The sequence below is a fragment of the Lissotriton helveticus genome, chromosome 2_2 (assembly GCF_964261635.1).
Source record: "Lissotriton helveticus chromosome 2_2, aLisHel1.1, whole genome shotgun sequence".
In the NCBI taxonomy this organism is placed as follows: domain Eukaryota; kingdom Metazoa; phylum Chordata; class Amphibia; order Caudata; family Salamandridae; genus Lissotriton; species Lissotriton helveticus.
In genome coordinates, this window is record NC_136060.1 from 280742864 (window position 1) to 280750772 (window position 7909).

General features: G+C 42.5%; 1 long non-coding RNA gene across 1 annotated transcript in view; it reads left to right on the forward strand.

Annotated features, from left to right (window-relative positions):
• LOC144821796 (uncharacterized) overlaps positions 1-2507 on the forward strand; it is a 239786-nt gene extending 237279 nt beyond the window's left edge. The window contains exon 5 of the long non-coding RNA XR_013608445.1: positions 2027-2507. This is a non-coding gene — a long non-coding RNA (uncharacterized LOC144821796). The remainder of the gene's footprint in view (positions 1-2026) is intronic.
• Positions 2508-7909: the final 5402 nt, after the last annotated feature.

Consider the following 7909-nt stretch of genomic DNA (forward strand, 5'->3'; position numbering starts at 1 on the left):
CACGGCCAGAACACCGTGTTTAAATGAAATAGCAAACGCCCTGGAGCTTGGAGGCGCACTCGACGATTCTCTCCCTTCCAGGCTGTAAATGCTGCCTGCTGGACAAAGTGCATGTTTCATTTAAATTGTTGCCTACGCGTTTCAGGGCCATAAGCCCCTTCTTCCTGGGCATTAAACGATACACATGAGGTCTGCATTTCATTTCCGGCATTTTATTAAACCATACCTCCCACATGGGCATGTCTTGCATTACACACTCCTTCGTGCATTATGGGGCATGGAGTCCTGTACGCAGAAAAAAATTCTCTCCTTTTAGTAAGTTCATGCGTATGTTCAAAGTCATTTTCTGTATATTTATATTTCCTCTAAGTGAGTCAAGTTCTTTGAAAGCAGGTTTTGTTCGCATTATGGAGAATCGTGCCGGTACCCATTCTGAGCAGTTCAGATCGTCGGTGTTCTGGCCGTGGGAGGCAGCAACATCATCAACTGGGACTGACTGCAATTTCCCAGCTGTTTGAGGCCGACGATCTGAACTGCCTCCAAGCTCCAGGGCGTTTGCTATTTCATATATATGTGTGTGTGTGCGTGTGTGTGTGTGCGTGTGTGTGTGTGCGTGTGTGTGTGTGCGTATATATATATATCGTTATTCTCTTAGACTGTGGAAAGAATGGCGTTTTGTTTCATATATATATATATATATATATATATATATATTTCCAAGAACAAACAGCCCAAAATGAGAGCGCTCTTTCACGGTATGTGAGTCCTTCATGACTTTCACCTTTTAAAGGTTCCCATATATGCCATTTAAGAGGCATTCTGGGAAATGTAGTTCCACATGAATATAAATGTTACCAATTTCAAAAAGAACATGAGTGATTATTTACATGTTAGGCTGTCACTGCAGATCAGTGTTCATGATTAATTAATGCCATATAAATGTTACATTTTTTGCTCGCTATTTTCTTGAATTTGAAATTTGGCAAAATAAGGCAATTTATCAGATTGTTTCAATTGTTCTTGTAGTTTTGGCGAATACAAATCATTTTATAGCAGTATTCAGTCTTTGTTTGCAAGTTCATACAGTGCTCATTCAACCATTTTTTGCTATCATATTTCCAGATGGAGCATGCGTTGTCTGCATTATTTAAACTGTATACATTTCCCCTATAATATGCTTAGTGCACTATAGTTAGAGTCCTCTTTCGCCATGTCACATTTCTGGTAAACATGTACCATATTAATTTTTGCCTTTTTATCTCTAAAATAGAATTTTTTGTTATATACATGTTTTGCCTATAAGGGTTCCCTCTCTGGTATTCCTACAGATGGCTGTGTAATTCCTCGTCCCCATTTATCCCAAATGGAGTCTTAGTCTTGAATCTTATGATCATACGAGATTCCAATCTCGTAATTTCAATGTTCTGTTGCCTCCTCCCTCGTTCTTTGGTACAGTTATCAGGCCAAAGTACTTAATGCCCCTCCTGTTATTGTTTCTTTGATCATGTGTTTTCAGATGTTTAACAATTGCATAGTTTGTATCCTCATTTTGGATTGCACGCAGGTGCTCCAGTATTCTCTTTTTAAGAGGGCAAATGGTACTACCAATGTACCAAAGTCCGCAATTGGACATGATTACGTAGACTACATATGTTGATTCACATGATATCCTTTCTTTGATTTTAAATGTTCTTCCCATGTGATCTTTAACTTCTTTCATTTGCATTCCACTCTTGCATGCTTTACATTTGTTACAATACACGAATCCAGTTTGTTGGTTGACTAGCCAATTAGATTTTTCCAACTTAGTTTGTGTTAGATGGCTGTTCACCAGTTTATCTTGAAGTGACAGTGCTTTTTTGTATGATATGCTCGGTTGTTAACCTATTTTTGGTCCTATGTCTGGATCTTTTCTTAGGACACTCCAGTGCTTTTTAAGGATCTTTATTATTTCATAGTTTTCCTTACTATATGTTAAAACCATCCGGATTGTTTCATCATTTGATTTTTTCTCCTTTCTTTTCAGGGTTTTCAATCTTGGTACAGATCTTGCTCTGTCTTCTCCCAATTTGATGTCTTTTTCTTTATAACCTCTGGACTGAAACCGATTTCTCGTTTCCAAAATGGTTTTCTCTAATTGCTCATCATCCGAGCAGTTCCGTCTGTGGCGAGGGACATACGGCCTTTGGAGTGGCGATACAAAGAATCGGACATGGGTTTGACAGTACATCAGAGCCACCCAATTGGCCTGGTATCATCCAATTGCTGAAGTGGACACAGTATAACTGTCCAATCACACACTGTGTACCATGGACAGGCTTCACAGCATTGAGAAGGCGATGAACGCCGATACACGTCTGCTGTTAACAAATAAAGCCGAAATGGCCCTGCGAGTGCTCTAAATTGTGTTCAAGTTGCTGCAAAAGTGAGGTCCCACCCTCACCGTATGAAGATAGCACCCGCCCTGTGTTCGGAGTTTGAGGTGGGAGTGGTGTCCGCTGCTTGTTCACGGGTACGGGTGCAACATTTCATCAATAAAGTTATATTCAAACCATGTGTCACGTGGCATTCTTTTTATAACAAGTGAAAAAAGACCATTGTAAATGTTTTGCGCCCGTGATGTGGTTAACAAAATTCAATTTAATTATCAAAGTAATTCTTATAGTTCATTTCACTATATAAAATAAATTAAAATAGTGGAATCTCAAAGGTATGACGGTCCGATTTCATTTGCGGCAATTTGCATTCTAGTGACAAATAATACAAAACATCGCGGCATGTGTCACAAATTTGCAATTGTGGTACGAACTGTAAATGTACCACCATATATACTGAGTCACTTTCTATATTGCCTGCTTAATTTCGACAGAGTCAAGATTACAGGACTCCATTTCCCATAATGCTGCAGTTGCAACTATGAAGATCCGATTATATCGTTATATATAACTGTTGTGGTCATAGTGCAAAACATTCAGCCCAAGTGGGCAAATTATATCTGAACATCCACTGTAAGTTGATATCCTGATTGGTTTCAGTTAAATCATTTCCTTGTAAAAAAACATGATTGATGTGATGTTATACACATAGTATTTAGGCCTGTGCTTTCGCGGGTGAGATAATCCATAACTCATCCACGGCATGATAACATGCGTCCTTCAGCCACTTAAATTGGATCTAAATCAAAGACCGTAACATTACATTACATACACCGATTTAGAAATAAACATCATGTCCTAGTGGGTAACCAATCATATATGATGTTTGTTCTATAAACATTCATTTCATGTCTATATCTTTAATCTGGTAAAACCTAATACTTATAGTTCACTGATCCTGAATTGATGTTCCCCTCAGGCCCAAGTGGGAAAACATTAATAATAGATACTTATCATTTCGCAACAATTTCACATTTTCAGTGTACACTCATGTACCATGCCATAAAATTAATACTAAATGGGCAATAATGGACAAATAACAGCCAAGTTAACCGATATTAGCCGACAGGATTTCATTGGCAAATACTTTCGCTCAATAACCTTTATTTATTTATTTATTTATTTAAAACCTTCTTTTCAAAACTTCATTGAACCACAGAGCATCTGAAATTTTAAATAAAGAATGCACTGATTAAAATCGCATAATGACAGTGATGCCAACATACACACCCCAATTCATGAATAACAAAGTGATTTACATATATTGAGTTAATACCAATGTTTCTTTTCAGCATAGATCATTTTCAAAATGTCCAAACAGTTACCATAAAATTAGCCCAAATGTACGGCTAGTGCCTCATCTCCATTATGACCTGATGGCTGTAAAGTATGATACTTAATTATCATCTTCGATTCTAGTCGTCTCAGTTCCTTCAATCTATCACCTCCCCTATCACGTTTAGGGACACAATCCAAGACAACATATGACAGTAAGCAAGTGTTTTGCTTATGCTCTGCAAAGAAATGACGAGCAATGAGATATTGCTTGACATGATGGGTAATAGCCCTCAGGTTCTCCAAGACTCTCTTTTTGGCCTTATCAATGGTACTACCAATATAGTACTTATTGCATGGGCATCTGAGAGCATAGACAGTGTTAGACCTGACACCCTTGGCGTGGTTTTCCCCTATCTTTTTGCCTTTGCCTCCTGTATTTTTGATGCTGTGTTGGATTTTGTTTTTGCTGGTTTAGATGCTTTGGACACTATGCCACTGCTGATCAGTGCCAGAGTGTAAGTGCTACCTATAAAAATTATCATATTGATTGGATGTACCTGATTGGCATACCTGTATCACCACGAAGTCCCTAGTAAAGTGCATTGGATGTGCCAGGGCTGGTGATGACAGATGCTACTAGTGGGCCTGCAGCACTGATTGTGCCACCCACATGAGTAGCCCTAAAATGGTGTCTCAGGCCTGCCACCGCAGTGCCTGTGTGCAGTCAGTGAACTGCCATGTCCTCCTGGCCAGTGTCCCCACTGGCTGGGCCTAACCCTTCCCTTTATGTACACATTGGTCACCCCTATGGAAGGCTCAAGGTACCCCCCTGGGCAGGGTGCAGTGTATAGGAAAGGTAGAGCATGTACTAGTGCAGGTAACATGCTCTGGTAGTGAACAGCCGCCATTTTGTGTGCTCACTGCTGCAAGGTTATCTTGCTCCATAGACTAACATGGGGGAGGCTGGTCCCAATGGATACCAGCCTATCTTCCCACAGGAACAAGATGGGACATACGTGATTGATATCCCTGAACTCAGAATTTAATAACACATCTTTTAGGAAAGGTTGTTTTTAAATCCTGTGTTTGAGAGCAGTACTTTTAGAAAGTGGCTGTTCTCTTGTCTAACCTTTCTGTGTGGCTGGGCCTGCTTGTGTATTGACTGTCTGGTTGGAGTGAGACAGGGGCTGGGGAGCCCCCAGGAGGTTGTCTGAGTCAGCCCGTGGTTGAATGACTGCATCTGCAACGAGAGTGGTGGGAGGAGATCGCACCTGGGAGTGAATAGGGCTGTGCCTGCCTGCCACAATGCTGGCTCCACCTCCTGCTGGGCGGATGTCACCTCTGCCCCTCACACTGAAAGGAAGGAAGAAGCCAGGAAGCCCAACTGCTCCAGCAACACCCAGAACTGGTTTAGACCGTGCTCAGGGCCCACTTGCACAAAGACTTCAAAGACTTTTAGGGGTATAAGAGAAGGACCCCTGACAACAGATTTTCAGATTCTACAATCAAGAAGAACCTCTGCCAGAAGAAGAACCGCTGGAGAAACTAAGGAAGACTGCCTTGCTGTGTGCTTTGGGGCTGACCGGTTTTGCTGTTCAACTGAAGGAGAGAAGAAGGGGACTTTGCTGTGTGCTGTGGCCCCTGCCTACTTGACCTACAAGACTTTGCTGTGTGCTGTGTCTTTGACTGAATCTCCAAGGGCCTGCGAAGAGCTGGCCTCCTGTCCAGGAACCCAGGGTCAAAAGGTTCCACAGAAACTGAACTACGCTGTAAGGATCGTGCTGTCTTGGCCTGGTGCGTGATTTATCTTCAACTGCTGATCGTGGGCAGAGATCGGTGTGCTCATCGGCACACATTCTGCGAGGGTCGGAGGTCCGTTGTGCCTCCCTTCGTGAGTTCTGCCCCAACAAGATCTTGTGGCCGTGAGGGCGGTCTAGTTGTGACCGGCGCCCTCAAAAATCACTGCGCCGCTAAAGTTTGCCGCTCCCCGAGGCCTGAAATCGCCCTACGATCTCACAGTCCCATTGCCGGGAACGCAGAGCTAAAGATCGAAGCCGCCGCGCTCCCATTGGCTGCAAGCGCCGAGCCCCCTCAGCAACGCCGCGGTGGGATTGGTTCCCGGGCCGCCGCGTCATCGGGATAGCCGCGCTGCAAGTGGCTGATGTCTCGTCATCCCTGAGGTCACGTCCCGGGAGTCGCCCTGCCATTGGCTGACTCCCGGGTGTCTGAGAGGGCTCGTCTGCAGAGCCGCGACCCGATTGGTCCAACTGCAAGGAGCTTCGCTGGAAGACACCGGGAGCCGCGATGCGAAGAAGAGCCTTCCCAGAGAAGACCAGTCCTCGCCGAGGGATCCGTGTGTGCCTCTGCGACCCCCGGCCTTCCGTCCCAACTGCCAAGTGTCAATCTAGCTCCCCGCCGCTCGCTGGATTGTCGAGAGCGGGCGGAGAGCTGACGGGACCGGCCGGGGCCTGTTGGGAGGCTCCCCCTACGCCGAGGCTTCATTTCTCTATCGGCTCAGTGAGGCGCTCCTGCTAAGCAGCGTTAGGTACGGCAAGGAGATGATCCTAAGCTCATTTACACTACAGCCTTTACTGACTGTGAGATTTGAAACCTGAAGACTGAGAGTGAAATGTTTTGAAGACTTCCTAGAAAATAGTGCAACCTTATATGAACAAAGAGATAATGTGCTGCATTGCTTTTTAAACTACTAAAACTAGATAAAGTTATATTTTTAATATACCTACCTGTGTGGTCTCAGTTTGTGGTGTGTCTTAAGAATTACTGTGTGTGTTAAGTGCAAATATTATACACATTGCCTTGGGGATAAGCCTGTCTGCTCGTGCCAAGCTACCTAGGGGGTGAGCAGGGGTTATCTACTGTGTGTATCCCTTTACCCTGACTAGAAGTGAGGGTCCCTACTTGGTCAAAGGTACTTACCTCTGCCAATTGGAGACCCCCAGTTCTAACAGACAGCATAGCCTGTTTTACAGGATAGATGCTTGGTAATCCTAGATGTGCTACACTCAGCAGATAATTTGACTGCCTTACAACTGAAGCTGTACTTACAGGTTTTGCATCTGCCACATACAAAGAACCCTTGCACAGCTCCAGTTTGTTTTTTAGTAATTTTAGGTAGCAACGCAGGACACATCATATCTTTGAAGGATTCTGCCTTTCTGTAAGTAATTAGTGGGGAATCACCTATATATTTTTCTAGGTCAGCGTCAGTTTGCAATATACTCCAATGTTTTGGCAGGCATTTCTTTTGATCCCACCATTTATTACTGTAGGTAGTGATAAACCTCATCTTATCCATTTCTCCATCTTTATGTGAGTTCTCATTTATTTGTAACAAGTCATCTCTCCTTCTTGCATCTGCCTGTTTGCATGCTGTCATTATGCTGTATACATATACATATATATATATATATTGCGAACGCCCAGTTCCTCACTCCTCGGAATTGGATAGAAAAGAGCACTCAGAGCCGCTCCAGCGTGGTTCTAGCCAGATTCTTTATTTCAGACTTTGCAATTCATGCAACTTACAAACGCGTTTCGGCGTTGCCGCCTTCGTCAGTGTAAACTGGCATTTTTTTTGGATGAATTAAATAAAGTTTATCATGACTTCCTGTCACGTGATTTTTTTATAAAAAACAATAAACATAAAAACGGCACAGTTCATGTAATTTAGGCATTACCTATGGCGGCCATCTTATAATGGTTAGGTTACATAGCTAAGCAATTTTACTATGTAGCTCTCTTAGACATTACATTTCATTTCGTATTGTTTGACATGCAATCATATATTTAAATCATATACTAATCATAGTCAATTGGCAAATAATGTATGACGTTTATACGCAGTATTGTCAAACTTATTCCTGATCGCCTTTCATTATTCGTGCAGTTCATTCACAGGGCTCTAAACATTTTTGTTTAGTGCCTTGTTGAATGGTTCACGGATTTGTGAAACAACGGTATCTAGACTCAGTTCATTTTGCAGATCAATCTTCTTGAATTTTGATTTTTAACATTTTTTACAGTCAAGCCCTGAATGGGCATATTTCTCCTCCCACATATATCATTGCATTATATTGCTTTTCTTTGGGGGTGCGAGCAGATATCACAATTATCTCATCAAATTTTTGTCTTCACATTCTTTTAAGAATATGTTTTTCTCAGTTTGTTTGGAATAT